The 14,108-nt window shown below is 42.7% G+C and overlaps 1 long non-coding RNA gene across 1 annotated transcript in view; it reads left to right on the forward strand.

Moving 5' to 3' along the window:
* The first annotated feature begins 12,184 nt into the window (after positions 1-12,184).
* The window catches only part of LOC145789042 (uncharacterized), a 42,305-nt gene continuing 40,381 nt past the window's right edge, over positions 12,185-14,108 (forward strand). Inside the window, exon 1 of the long non-coding RNA XR_014348862.1 lies at positions 12,185-12,531. This is a non-coding gene — a long non-coding RNA (uncharacterized LOC145789042). The remainder of the gene's footprint in view (positions 12,532-14,108) is intronic.

A 14,108-nucleotide genomic window follows, 5' to 3' on the forward strand; every position in this document is an offset into this window, starting at 1 on the left:
CGAAGATAGTGTGGAACCAATCTGGATCAAGCCAGGGTCCTTCCCAGTACTCACGCCGACAAGCATGATTTCATTCATAAAAAGGCTTAGCACACCTTTCTTTCTCTCGAAATGATCAAAATTTTACAAAACCCGAGGAATTCCTTCCTCTTCGTTTTCATCACCGCAGTGTTCAAAAAGTTTGTTTTTTTTTTTTAAAACTTAGGTTAATGCAATGAATTTGGGCACACAGGAGAGCAGGCGAGATGTACTGTCAGCCCATTCAAATTCTCTGGTCCTTATGCTGAAAGCAAGCATGAAGGTTGAGATAGCAACAGCTGTTTCAATCGGCTTTGTTGGTGCAACTGGCCCCTCGGCAGAAACAGACTCAAAACAAAAACAAATAATAACAAAATGGCGTTCGGGACAACAACCCCAGAATCACCTAGTATTATATACAACGGGGACTGACTCGATACAACAAGACAGACCCTTAAGCAAAAAAGACTGACTCAAAACAAAGAGACAGACTCAAAACAAAAGACTGACTCGACATCTAAGCCAAGATTTACAAAACTCGGTTTCACCGATGCTCAAAAATGCGTGCCAGACGCTTCATCCAAAATGTACCAAATGTTGCCCGCAGGCGGTTCACTTTACATACTCGCAGTATCTGAGCCCTCGAAATCCAACAACTGAGTGGTGACGGGCTTGCCCGAGGTGGGTGGTAGGATAACCTTGTTATCAATCAAATCCTGCACTTCATGACGAAGGCGGGAACATCCATCGGTACTGTGACCGGACTGTTGATGGTACGCGCAGTACAAGGTAGCATCATGAGTGGCAGGAAGATTCTTCGGGAGTGGCCGGGGCTCCAAAGGCTTAAGATGCCCATTCTTCGCCAGTATTAGCAATGCCCTAGACAAAGGCATGTGGAGGTCGTGAAAGGCCCTGCACCCTCGGGGCAGGTACTTTGCAGTTTGAGAATTCTTGCCAGATGCGCTGGCGAAAGGATCAGCTGGCGCTGCCTTGGCTTTTTGAACCTTCCCCGGCGTAGGGGTGGGAGCTACTGGAATTGTCTGGGCATGACGAGGCCCATCCCGGTTTTCTGTCTGGCTTGAACTGCCCTTGGTTGGAGCGGGGAAAGCATCATCTACAGCTTTGGTCACTATTGCAGATGTTTGTTGCTTGTTCATCCCTCTGGCCTTCAGAGCCTCGACTGCCCACAGCAGTTGTTCAATAGGGTCGGCGTCTACCTTTGCCTTGTCTTTTCCTTTGGCCTCAGCCTGATCAAGGGTCTGGGTTGGTGCTGGCATGTCGTAGCTATAGCCGGAAGCCACCTCTGGCTGGCTGAGCTCTATCACAATCCACCCCAGTAGCGGGGGCTCCTGTGGTACAAAATTCCCGACATACGGTGCCGCTGGCGGTGAAGCCAACATTCCATAGGCGAGGTCTGCCACAGACCTTTGGAGATCGCCTATCATCCCCATCAATTCGAAGGTGGTGGGCTCACGAGCCTGGTATAACTGGGGAGCCCAGACCGGGTGCACAACGGGCGACCTGGGCGGATATGACGTACTGATGTTGGCCTTACTCTGCGGAGCGGTTCCCTGCTCCGATACAGCCGTCATAACCACAATCTCTTCTGAACTTTGTGTCGCCATAAATCCTGCCTCAGCAAGGGGGAGACACTGGTTATTCTGTATCAACTCTGCAACTCTCTGAACTGAAAGAAAAACAGACAGCATTTCAGCCCAAACTGATCAATCACGGGTGTAGCCAAACAACTGTACCCTACTGCTGATCACTGTTCCCAGATTTCTGTTCCCAAAATACTGAATCTGATACCCGCGGATAACTGATTCCTACAACTAATACTGATACTGATGTCCCCAGGTTTGATACTCAAACTTGCAAACTGACATGTGCGTTCCTGTAGAGCAACACTCTAAAAGCACATAGCAAGTAAAGAGAACAAAACACCCCTATGTTGGGGTAGGGTTTCCCTGTCCTATTTTGTCAGGAGCTAGGGTTTCACTACGCACACAGCGGTTTCAAACAACTTAGCATCGGGTAAGCAACCTGTCCTAGCTTGGAATGGTCACTATGGATCCGAATATGCACTAGGTCGAATGGTCAAAAAGGGTGCCCCGGTAAAACCGAGGTTTGTGTTCCCATACTGTCAGAGCCCATAGCCGGTCAGCCTTATGGACATGCCTTGACAAGACAAGCCTCCGGCAAACCGTTCAGGAATGGCAGATGGCAAACACTGTGTTCCTAGGCGCACCAATGCACATGCAATGCAAAGAAACACATAAATGAGATCAAAACAGGATATCACGAGTTTGAGTCAAGCTCTCTAAATGTCCCCAGCAGAGTCGCCAAAAACTGTAACAGTGCCCGCGTGGGAGGCCTCGTGCTACAGTTCGGACTCGATTTGTGTCACGGTTCTTAATCTGAACCAAAGAGTCCAAATTTGGCAAATCGTTTGAGAAAACAGATTTTTGAAAAAGTAGTGCCAAACATGGACTGCTTTGCCAGATACAGAGTCGCCACCTAAATATTTTAAAATGGGAGAATTTAGGAAACCCTGACTCGGTGCCGAAGGCCACATGTCCGTCATCACCGGAGTTGTCTCGGCTCGGGAGCTTGGGTACGATCGGGGAAGGTCAGCTATGAGCACCCCCTTTCGCCCGGTCTGAAGACCGGCCTCTACTAACCGTGATATCCGTTTTTGAAAACTTTACGTATTCTTATTCCATTTATTAGCCTAGAATTACTATGTTATGCGCACAACAAACAAGTATAGACTAGATTGCCTAATTTGGAAACAAACATTGCATATCCGTTTGGTTTGAAAATGCTTTGGAATTTGCTACTCGCAAGTAGGCTAAAATACGGATTTCAACGAGTTTTTCCAACTCAAACAATCCGGCCTTCACCCAGAGGCATTCAAAACAGTTTAACACATAAGCATCTAGCCACATGTTAAGCATGCTGTCATGGTAACATTCACACTCATGCGATATGCTAAAGCGGAAATACTTACATAGTACTCCGTGCCAAAACAAAGAACTTGTTAGCAGACATGCATGATCCAAGTCCATGTGAAGTGCCTAATGCATCGCATACAAAATGTCGCTAAGATAGGCTCGGCTAATCCTAGACATGTCATGTGAAAATGCACAATTATCACATAGTCAATTTTTGAATTGAAGTACGAATGCAGTTAGCGTGATGTACCGAGCCTAATGCATGTAATACAAAATGCATGAATGCACGCATGCATAGCATAAGGTATGCCAAAATAAATGTGCCCTAATCTACCATCATAAGCAGGTAAATAAAAGGGAAGAAAGAAGCGAGGTTGGAAGACATACACACACTCACGCACACTTATTACAGATTTGCCCTCGCTCGGAGGGACCGAATAAATATTACAAATTAATTAACTACGCAAGCTAATTAATATTACAAATTAACTAATTTAATTAACAAATTAAACAAATTAATTAAAGCAGGAAAACGCCTCGGGAAGCGCACCACCATGCGCAAGCTGCCTCTGTTTTCCTCCCTTCCTCCTCTGGAGGTTGTCAAAACCTCAGGACTACATCCTTGGACAGAGGGGATCATCACCGGCTAGATGAAATTTCCACCGACAGTGTTGTATGGCCATCGGCACAAAATTGAATCTGTCGGCAGAGAAAAGGTTGCCGGCCGGCACCTTACACTGCCGGTCGGCAAACAAAGTCTGCTGGACCTGCAACTCACAGCAACAGAGGGCAAAACAAGGCATGGCAGCACAATTCAAAGCATGTATGCACCAACCATGTCTCTTATCATTGTAATGACTCAAAGGGACATGTGCCTCGGTTCTCGGACCACCAATCACGCATTTCCATGCATGATGGCCCAAAGAACCAAGTATGCAACTTTGGTTTCAAATGCAATGCAAACCAATCAAACAAATTAGGCCCTATTCCTATCACTAATTCAAGGAACAAGGCATGCATGCAAAATGCAATGCAACCTAGGCATACAAGCTAGGAATGCAACATGGCATGGCAATTAACTCATGCAAGCATACAAGCATGCATATGGCAATACAAACTAATGCTAAGATGGTCTTATACATGAATTAGGCAGCTCTAAAAAGGCCTAAAACAGTGGCCATAAGTGCTAAAGAGTGAGGGCTAAATGGCATACACACACACATTCACATAAGGGCCAACACTTAAGCACAAATCAAGCAACATTCAAGCACACTTGAAAGGGACAAACATGAACAATTAGCATGCATTATAAGCTTTGAAATCATGCTAATACATGGTGCCAAACCAAGCAACAAATCAAACCAAGCATGCACCCAAATGGCCTAAGTGTTCGAAGCAAATCAATGAGGCATTGAACTACACTTAACATGACCAAACATGGCATGCGAAGAAAGACCAAAATTAGAGGTTTAGCATGTTAAAACAAAACTAAAGGACTACTTAGATGGCATCTAAGTGGCCCAAAAACAGAGACATACACCATGGCCAAAACATGGAGCATTGCAACACATGCTTTCAAAGCATTAAAGAGGCATGCAAGGCAATCAAACAAGCATGGAAATGGGACTGAAATGGCATATAGGATGATCCCAAATCACCAAAACAATGCAAAGATGGCATGCTACACATGCACATACTCAAGGCCAACAAGCCCAAATACAAAGGAGCTATATAATGCATGCAAAGATCAACCCAAATACCTATGGACAGAGCTAAAACATGTCAAAATAAGCACATAAACTTCACAAATACAAGCCTAAAACATGCTCCAACAAAGGCTAACAACCTAGAACATGTTAAGGCACAAATAGGGCATTACATGGCAACTATGCTAAACATGCATGGAGTTCCAAAACCAACTTGAAATCATGTTATATCATGGATATATAAGCATGAAAAACAAACCAAATATGCTCAACACACACTCAAGCATAGGCTTCCTTAGGAGGCCAAAATGTGTCCTTTTCAAGGACAACAAGGAGAGGGGGTGGCCCTCTCCTTCTTGGGACTTCAAAGCATCATCTTCACCACTGAAATCCCTCAATATTTCAGTGGTGAAGAGACCTCAACACCAAAATCCCGGAGCTAACACAAAATGGCTCAAAATGAGGCCTTTTGAGGCCTAAGGGTGGTCAACAACCCTCAAACAACAAAACACTCTTAATAAACAATAAATAGGGCTTAAAAATAGAACTTTTTTATGTTATACAATAATCACAAAAACAGCTCTAAGACTAGTAGAAAATCAATGCAAAAGTGGGGAAAAAAAGGACTAAGATCTCACCCTTGTAGTCCTCTTTAACAAAGGTGCTCCAATGGCCTCCTTGAGCTTGAATCCAAGACAAAAACTTCAAAACACACTCTTTAGAACCTCAGTTCCAAGAGGAAGGTGAAACACTAGGTGTTTGTGTGCAATAATGAGACACAAAACACCTAGTATGCAAAATGTGAGGAAAAGAGAGATAGGTTGTGTATGTCTAACCCTAACCCTAGAAAACTAGAGCTCTCCTCTGTATTTTCTCTCTCAAAAATGTCTAAAAATCTCTCTTCTTGCCTTAGAGAGAGCTTCTCTCTATATGCCTCTTGTAAAGCTTACAAGACAAGCTTTGCAAGAGGGAGATCCCTCCATACACGTGTATGAAGGGGAGCAAAAGCAATACAGCTGTCCAAAAATATCTGCAAAAGCAGATGAACAGCAATCGGCCGGCAAAAAATGCCATCTTGGCCAAACAAAGTGCCGACCGGCACAAAATAGTGCTGACCGGCAACAAAGAGTGCCGGCCGGCAAACTATATTGCCGGTGGCAGCAAAAACCAGCCGGTGGCATCTAGCCACTGCCGGTGAAGGGTGGGGATGGTCTACAAGCCCCACTCTGCCTCTCAAAGGCAAGATGCAAGTGTTTGGTGCAAAACCAGACACTAAAAGGTCAAGTTCGGAGATCCTGAGACAAGGCGCGCGAGCCGAGGCCTCCGGGAACTCCAAACGAACACAAACATGGAAGATCACCGTGTGTTCAATCAGTGACGTCCAAGTCTTGAGGACGGTCAAAAATGGGGTGTCTACATAGACTTCCACCGTTCGGCCAATCAGGTGTCTGAATATCTTGGTTACCAGTCTTTGGTAAGTTGCTCTTGCATTTTTCAACCCAAAAGGGATCACTCTGTAGTAGTACAGACTTTTTGGGGTGATAAATGCAGTCTTCTCCTCATCTGGGAGATACATGGCTATCTGATGGGAGTCTGGATTCTCGGCTGCCCTACCCGGCGGCCATTTCCAGCAGCCCCCAAAACGACGTCGTTTTGGGGGTAAATTTTCAAAAAAAAAAAACGCAAAGGAAGAGAGGGAGGAAGGAGAGGAAGAGGGAGGGAGGGAGGAAGGAGGAGGGATGAGGAGGAAGAGGAGGAGGAGGAAGGGAAGGGCCGGACTGGAGGGGGCCATAACCAGTGGGGGAGGAGGAGGAGGAGGCGGAGGCGGGGCCGGAGGCGGAGGCGACGGCGACGGCGGTGTAGCTGCTGCGACGAGCTGCGATGGTGACGATCGGACGGCTGCCACGGCCGGCGGCGAGGCGACGAGCTGCGATGGCGAGCTCGCAGCCTCCTCCCTCCTCCTTCCTCCCTCTTCTCCCTCTCCCCTCCCCTCTGGTTATCTGGTTATGGCAGCGAAGAAGAAGAAAAGAAAAAAATGAAGAAGAAGAAAAGAACGAAGAAGAAGAAAATAAAAGAAAAGAAAAGAAAACCCCCCACAACGACGTCGTTTTGGGGGGCTGCTGGGTAGGGCCGCCGGGTAGGGCGGCCGAGGATCCGAATTCATTTGATGGTATCCCCTGTAGGCATCTAGGAAGCTCATCCTTCTATGCCCCAAAGTGGCGTCTACCAGTTCGTCAATCTTAGGTAGAGAAAAACTGTCTTTGGGACAGGCTTTGTTCAAGCTGGTAAAGTCCACGCAGACCCTCCATTTACCATTCTTTTTCTTCACTACCACTGTGTTTGATAGCCATGTCGGGTAATCTACTTCTTGAATGGCCTGGCCTCGAGAGGTCTGTCTACTTCTTCCTCTACTACTTCAACATGTATCAACGTCGGTCTTCTTGCTCGTTGGATTACAGGTTTGGCTGACTTGTCAACGTTCAGCTTATGGCAAGTGACCTCGGGGTCAATGCTTGGCATTTCGTAAGGTGTCCACGCGAACACCTCAATGTTTGCTCTCAAAAAAGCTTCCAACTCTTTTTTCTCTTCTTTGGCTAAGCCCGAGCCGAGAAGAAAGAAGCGTTCTTCATCCCCCTCCTGGACGAGGATTTTCTTCAGTGCTTCTTCACTCTTCTCGGCTGGCTCCTTGCCGACATCCTCTAGGACCTCCACATCCTCATCTTCAATCTCTGCCTTCTCTAGTTCTCGAATGCTGCAGGTGGATTTCATTGTTGCCATGGAGCAATTTTTTGCCTGCAGTTGGTCTCTCCTGATCTCTTCAATCCCATGCTCTGTTGGGAACCGCAATAGTTGATGCAGTGTTGAGGGAACAGCCCCCATTGCATGCAACCATGGCCTTCCCAAGATGATGTTGTAAGGGGAGGGTGTGTCGATTACGGTGAACTCTGTTATTACCCTCCTGGTGTCTGCCTGCACCTCCAAGCTGGTTGTTCCCAGTGGCCATGTCAGTGTTCCATTGAACCCGACCATTGGGCTATTGGATTGCTCCATATCATTTGGGTGAAGGCTGAGCTCCTTGTAACATCGAACGTACATGATGTCGCAAGAGCTGCCTTGGTCAATCAGGATGCGTTTTACTTGACACTCCCCAACCAGGAGGGATACTACCAAGGCATCATTATGCGGATGTTGTACCATCTCAAGGTCGGCTTCTAAAAAGGACACTATTGGTCCTTGGCACTCCTTTGCCCGGTGTCTCTTCTCCCCGACTTGGTAGACATGTTGCAGGTGCTTCACCTTCTGGGTCTCCCTTCTAATCTCGTTCTCATTGACTTTCGAGTGAATCACATTAACTACCCAAGGTCCTCCTGCCTAAGGTTACTGTGCTAGAGGGGGTGGAGCTGCTGGCGCCTAAGGCAATCTTGCATGTTCTTCCCTTGTCCTGGCCTCATCGATAAGGTCTCTCAGATGGCCTTGCCTCACCAGGTCTTCCAAGTGTGCTTTCAGGGCTCTACAGCCCTGAGTCATATGTCCATCTTCATTGTGGTAAGCACAACGCCTACCAAGGCTTCTTCTTATAAATTCTCCTGGTGCTCTTGCTGAAGCTTTGAAATAGGGTTGATTCCGAATTTGATCCAGGACTTTGTGAATTGGGATTCGGAACACAGTTGTCACTGCCTGTGTAGCCCTCAGTTCTGCCTCTTGCTTGTTCGATCCATTGTTGCCTCGGCCTCGCTTCAGCGAGCCGTTTCCTTTCTCTTGTTTTATCTCCTTAGTCCCTGATGTGTCTTCCTCGGCTCTGGCGTATTTTTCAATTCTTTCCATGAGCTCTTCCATGCTTTTTGGCAATGTCTTTGCCAAAGATTTTCGTAGCGGGCAGTGGTCTTTTAGGCCGTTCTTGAAAGATACGACTGCCACCTCTTGATTACATTCGGGTATTCGGTTGAACACCTCGTAGTATCTTTTTGCATAGGCCCTAAGGCCTTCATCTTTACTGATCTTCAGAGCCATCAATGCGTCCACCCTTAATGGCTGCAGCTTGTTTGTCACGAACCTGGCCACAAACATCTCGGACAGGCCTTCCCAAGTCTTCACGCTCCCCTTTGATAGTTTGTGGAACCAATCTGATACAATCCCCCCAAAGGATGAGGGGAACACTTTGCAGAGCAACGACTCGTTCCCACTATATAATGCCATTGAATTCAAGTATAATCCAACATGAAAGTTAGGGTCTGACTTACCATCGTAAATTTAGAACCTTGGCATACTGAATCTTTTCGGAGCCTCAAATTTGTCTAGCTTCATCGAGAATGGTGTTCTCGGCTTTTCTGGGGACGTTACCTCGGCATCGGCATTCTGCTACTTCCTCTTGAGGTAATCTCTCAAGTCTTCTTTGCTCCGTCCAGGAGCTCGGCTGTCTCCTGACTTCAGTCTTTTCGGCATACTACTCTCAGCTTCATGGTGAGTCCTTTTCGATCTTTGTCCGTGAGTTGTGTCAAAGCAAAGCGCTTGCCCCTGAATATGCCGATGTTATTTAGGGTCTGCCTCCTTGGCGCGATGCGTCCTCCGCGATTCTTCTTTCCTTGACTCTCCTCGTTCGACCTCCCTGGAAGGCCAGTGAGAGTGTTTTTCACTTCTAGTGTGTTGAGGGGCTATTGGGATTGTCTTCTGCCCTTCCTTTTGGGCATAGGCCGCTGGAATCGGTGTGTCTTGCAGCGGGTATGGTGGCTGCATAACGTTGTTTTGCATCATGAAATTGACGACCGATTGCAGGTCTGTCAATTTGTTCGCCATCTCTTTACCTCTTCGTCCCTCTGCAGGCAGCTATGTTTCCATACCTGGAGGTCATCCTCATTGTAGTACCCACTTCGATCTGGTTTCCTTGGTGCATCACCATCCTGGCTGACGTCTTTCTTGCTGTGATTCTGGTCACGAGTTTCTGTGTTGCGGTTGTCTCCTTCGACGTCAAGGTCGATAGGTCTACCACTCCCAGCAGGAGTGTCGTCCCCAATCTTTTCCTTCTGTCTGTCACTGGCCATCTATTCTCCTTTCTTTCCCACAGACGACACCAAATTGTGTGGGTGATTTTCTGACCACACTGCCAAATTAGTACCCAGCTGGAGAGCACCGGCAAAATAGATTAAGCCCGAATGACTTGCAATAGAAAGAAGAGTTTTCGACGGTGGCTCGTCTACCCGGGGGCACTCCGACGATCAAATCAGTATTCAATATTTCTCAAAGATAACCAATAGTGCTTAACTCACTAGACAGAATATCAAAAGTATAAAAGACATACCTTAGACCCATGAGGGTGCCTCTCTTTTATAATTAACTCAATCCTTGTCCCACTAGAAGCCTAGCTTCAATGGACTCTTGCTCAGTGTTTATCCTAGACTCTCTAATAGATAAAGATAAACTCCCTAAGAGTGTTATCATTATCCATGCTAAAGTCCTTCATCATTCTAGGACTCTTGTCCCTTATCCGCTTATCGCGGATTTTGATATCTTTGGAGATAACCTTGGCCTTGCTGAGATCACCTCAGCGTTATGTCCTAGACATGTGGCACCTCGGCTGACACGTCGGCGTCACCTTGGCCACGTGTTGAGACCCAAAAAATATATCCCCACAATATCTATAAGAGTGAAATTGTCCATAAAAGACCTAAAATATGATAATTAAAATTTGGTGAACCAAAAGAGTAGGATTTGTTAGAATATAAGAAAATCTTATGAACTAATTAGGATACAAGTATATGAAAGAAGACTTTTTTACTAAATTTCTCATTAATTTTCTTTACAAAAGGTGAAGGTTAAAACAGTCTTTAAAATATACATTGCAAGCATTTATGATTGATTAAATTGTAGGAACAAATAATGAAACCCATAAAATAAATACAAACATAAACAACAAATAAAATTTCAAAAATAATTACTTATTTTTGTAATACAAATATAATTTAAACATATAACTAGCGATATCTGATTATCTTAATTTTTTACATAAATATTTTACCAAACGAATCTTAAAAAATAAACAGTTCGAATTATCAAAATCAGTCCCAAAATAAACCCACTAAATCCGAACCTTTCTCTCAAGTTGGCCAGTTGAATGACCAACGTGAGCGAATCTAAACGCATATGTATTCTATGGGCTGATGATGACTATTTTAGTTTGGTTCTGACTTTTCATAAGTTCAAGTTCACATTTTGGGTCGGTGTAGTTCGGAGCGTGGGACTCATTATAAGTCCAATTTTAATAATTTAAAATCTTTATTTTGTAGAGCATTTCGTGTATATTAAATGACAAGTGTGTTTTTTTAAATAAATTAAAAAAATGCATTAGAATCTTCATTTTAGTGTGTTTTTTAAAAATGCACTCATTGTCAAATTAAAATTGCATCCAGAAAATTATCTAACTATTAGTGGTTGACTTATCTTTGTTTGGCATGGGTTTTTTTTTGTTATTTTAGTCACAAAAAGATAAAATATGCTAAAAAACTAATAAGACAAAATGTCACATTCAAACCATAATCATTTCATTTTTTCCTCATAAAAGTCAAAAAAGTAAAAAAAACTCATCTCAAACGAGACTTTTTAGCTCCAGGCTAAAATAACCAAAAAGTCAAAAAATAAAAAAGTCAACTCACATCCCAAACGAAGGCTGACTCCCCTTGCTTAAGCTTCTTGAAATCAAACTAAACTACATACAATCCAAGCTTCTACATAACTTTAAGTCAATGGTTGGACAAAGCATCGACTCCAATTGTACTAAATCAATACATTCGAAACAAAATTGTGTCACATGGATTCAAATTCCAGAAATCAACCTACCATGAATTGGATCTCTTGGCCAAAATAAAAAGTGACTTTAGTCATGAAGCAGTGAAGAACATTGGAGAAAAAAATGGACAAAGCTTATTGATTAATTTGAGAGAAATTACTTGGTGCGAGTGGGCGTGAGCCAAAAAAATGAATAATATTATTTTTTTGATAAATATGATAAATTGAAATTATTTAATTATTCGATATACCTAACTTTTTTTTATATAAATAATATATACAAAATTATCTTTCAAAATAATTAATTTAAATTATCAAAATATGACCGTAGTGGGGCTAATGAACCTAACAACACCCTTTAGTCCAAAAGCCAAGCCCATTGGGTGAGCCAATTGGGTTAAGCAGTTATTTTTCATTGACTGATAACTTCTTAGGTCCCATCAGGACAATGTCCAACCCATTTGTGCTTTTCAAAGCCCTGTCTAATCTAGGGTTTGTTTGGCAATATACTAAAAAAGATTCAGCTGAGCTACTTCATACACTATAAGAAAATAGTGATTTAGAGACTAATTGAATTTAGTCTCTAAAAATCATCATTTAGGGACAAAAATAAATTTTAAAAGAAAATTATAAGAATTATCTAGATAAGCCAAAAAAATTATCTAGAGACTTCTAAGGACCAAAAAAATTAACACGTATGTTCACTTAGATACTTGACCCGTGTGTTTGAGGTGGGTAAAAGCTGGAGACGAATTAGTTTGGTTGCTAAAGGTCGTCAAATATGCGAAGTAAGAATTGATCTTCACTAGGACTTAATAGATCTCAGCTGTTTCCTCTGTCTAGGACTCTGACTCAATCGATCTTCAACTTCGATCAATCATTAGCTTCAGTCTGAATCGATCTTTGTGCCACTTATATCTGAATCGATCTTTACTTCAATTCGAATCCAACTTTGTACTGATCTCAGCTTCAATCGATCTTACCTACTGTTACTTCAATCCGAATCGATTAAGATCTCAGCTTCAATTCGAATCGATCGTTGAAGATCTGAGTTCTTTGGCTTCAATCGGAAGGTAAATCAATGATTTTCATGGCTGCTGAGATCTTCATCTTGATGCACAATTTTCTGAGATTTTCTATCATTTTTTTTAGCTACACACACACACATATATATATACACATATTCTGAGATCTTATATCATTTATTCTTCATTTTCTTCAAATTTTTGCAGATATATATAAGTTTGAGTAAATCGATTTGGTTTCTAACAGAGATCGTAGTAATTTCGATTCAATAGCTGTAACGCCCTCAAAATTAACCCATTATATATATATCATTGACATGCATTATTTAAAGAAGACAATTTATTAATTCATTCATCAGAGTATTACTAAATAAAGCATTACATGTAACATTGAATAAAATGCCTTACAGGCTTACATCTTTCCAAGCCAACACTTGGATACAAAAATATGAGTTCTAACTCAATACAAGAAAAGCCCTAGGCTTGAATGTTTACATGTACTAATAAATAAAGACAATTAACTAAAGGTAGTCTTCTTCAAACCAGAAGCCAAACCCTCCCAAGCTAAGTCCTTGGAGGTAGTTTATCACCTGAACCTGAAAATGATGTTCCCATAAGGGGTGAGCCACAGCCCAGTAGAAATATTCTAAACCACATATAAGCAATGAATAAAGCAATAGCATTCAACAGATGGTTAACCAAGATAATCAATTACTTCATTTTACAGCCTCATGACACTATTGTCTAAGATACATTTTACTTCCCAACTTAATCAACATGGCTCAGAACCTGGCCGAACTTACAACAGTGAATTATATATATCATAATCACATTCTTCCAATATCAACAAACAAATGAGACTCAAGCTCAATTCAAAACACTTCATACTTCCAGATTGATACACATTTTAGTGCTGTATCAATAAAACACTTCTATATAAATAAGCACACATAAAAGTGATGCTAATGGAGTCCATCCCCTATCTCCTCCCAAACAAAAATCCGGTTTAGAGGTCCATCCCCTATCTTCCCCTAAACCGTGGAGTACATCCCCTATCTCCTCCCACACAAAACAATGTATGCAAATGCAATGCTCAATCAATACACGTATTTTCTGTATCAATGCAATAGTCAAAATTAATGACTTAACCAATGTGATTAGTTTCAGTTATTCCTAATCCACATGCAATGTCTACAACAATCACGACTATCCTCCACCGATAGCCCAAAACAGTTATTTCTAAACTGAAAATAATTATGTCAACAATTCAATAGACAAATAATTCAAATTATCCAACTACGCCATTTAATCAATGAATTCCCCAATTCCATAAATTAAACCATCTTTTCCCAACTCCATGAATATTAATTTAATAATACAACTAGGGTTTTTCCCAGAATTTACCAAAGTATCCCCAACATATCAAAATACCAAAACTTAGAACAAAACCTATAAAATGGAGTAGGAAATCCCTACCTCAAAGAAAACAACCCAAATGGTGAAGACAGAGATGAGTGCCCAAATACCAAAGTGCTCCAAATCGCCAAATGTTCAGATTAAATGGAAGCCCTCGACTCACTCTATCTTTTTAATGAAGGATCTAGGGTAGAAACACTCCCTAAGTG

Source organism: Camellia sinensis, chromosome 13 (genome assembly GCF_055761805.1).
Source record: "Camellia sinensis isolate YWXY chromosome 13, ASM5576180v1, whole genome shotgun sequence".
Classification (NCBI taxonomy): Eukaryota; Viridiplantae; Streptophyta; class Magnoliopsida; order Ericales; family Theaceae; genus Camellia; species Camellia sinensis.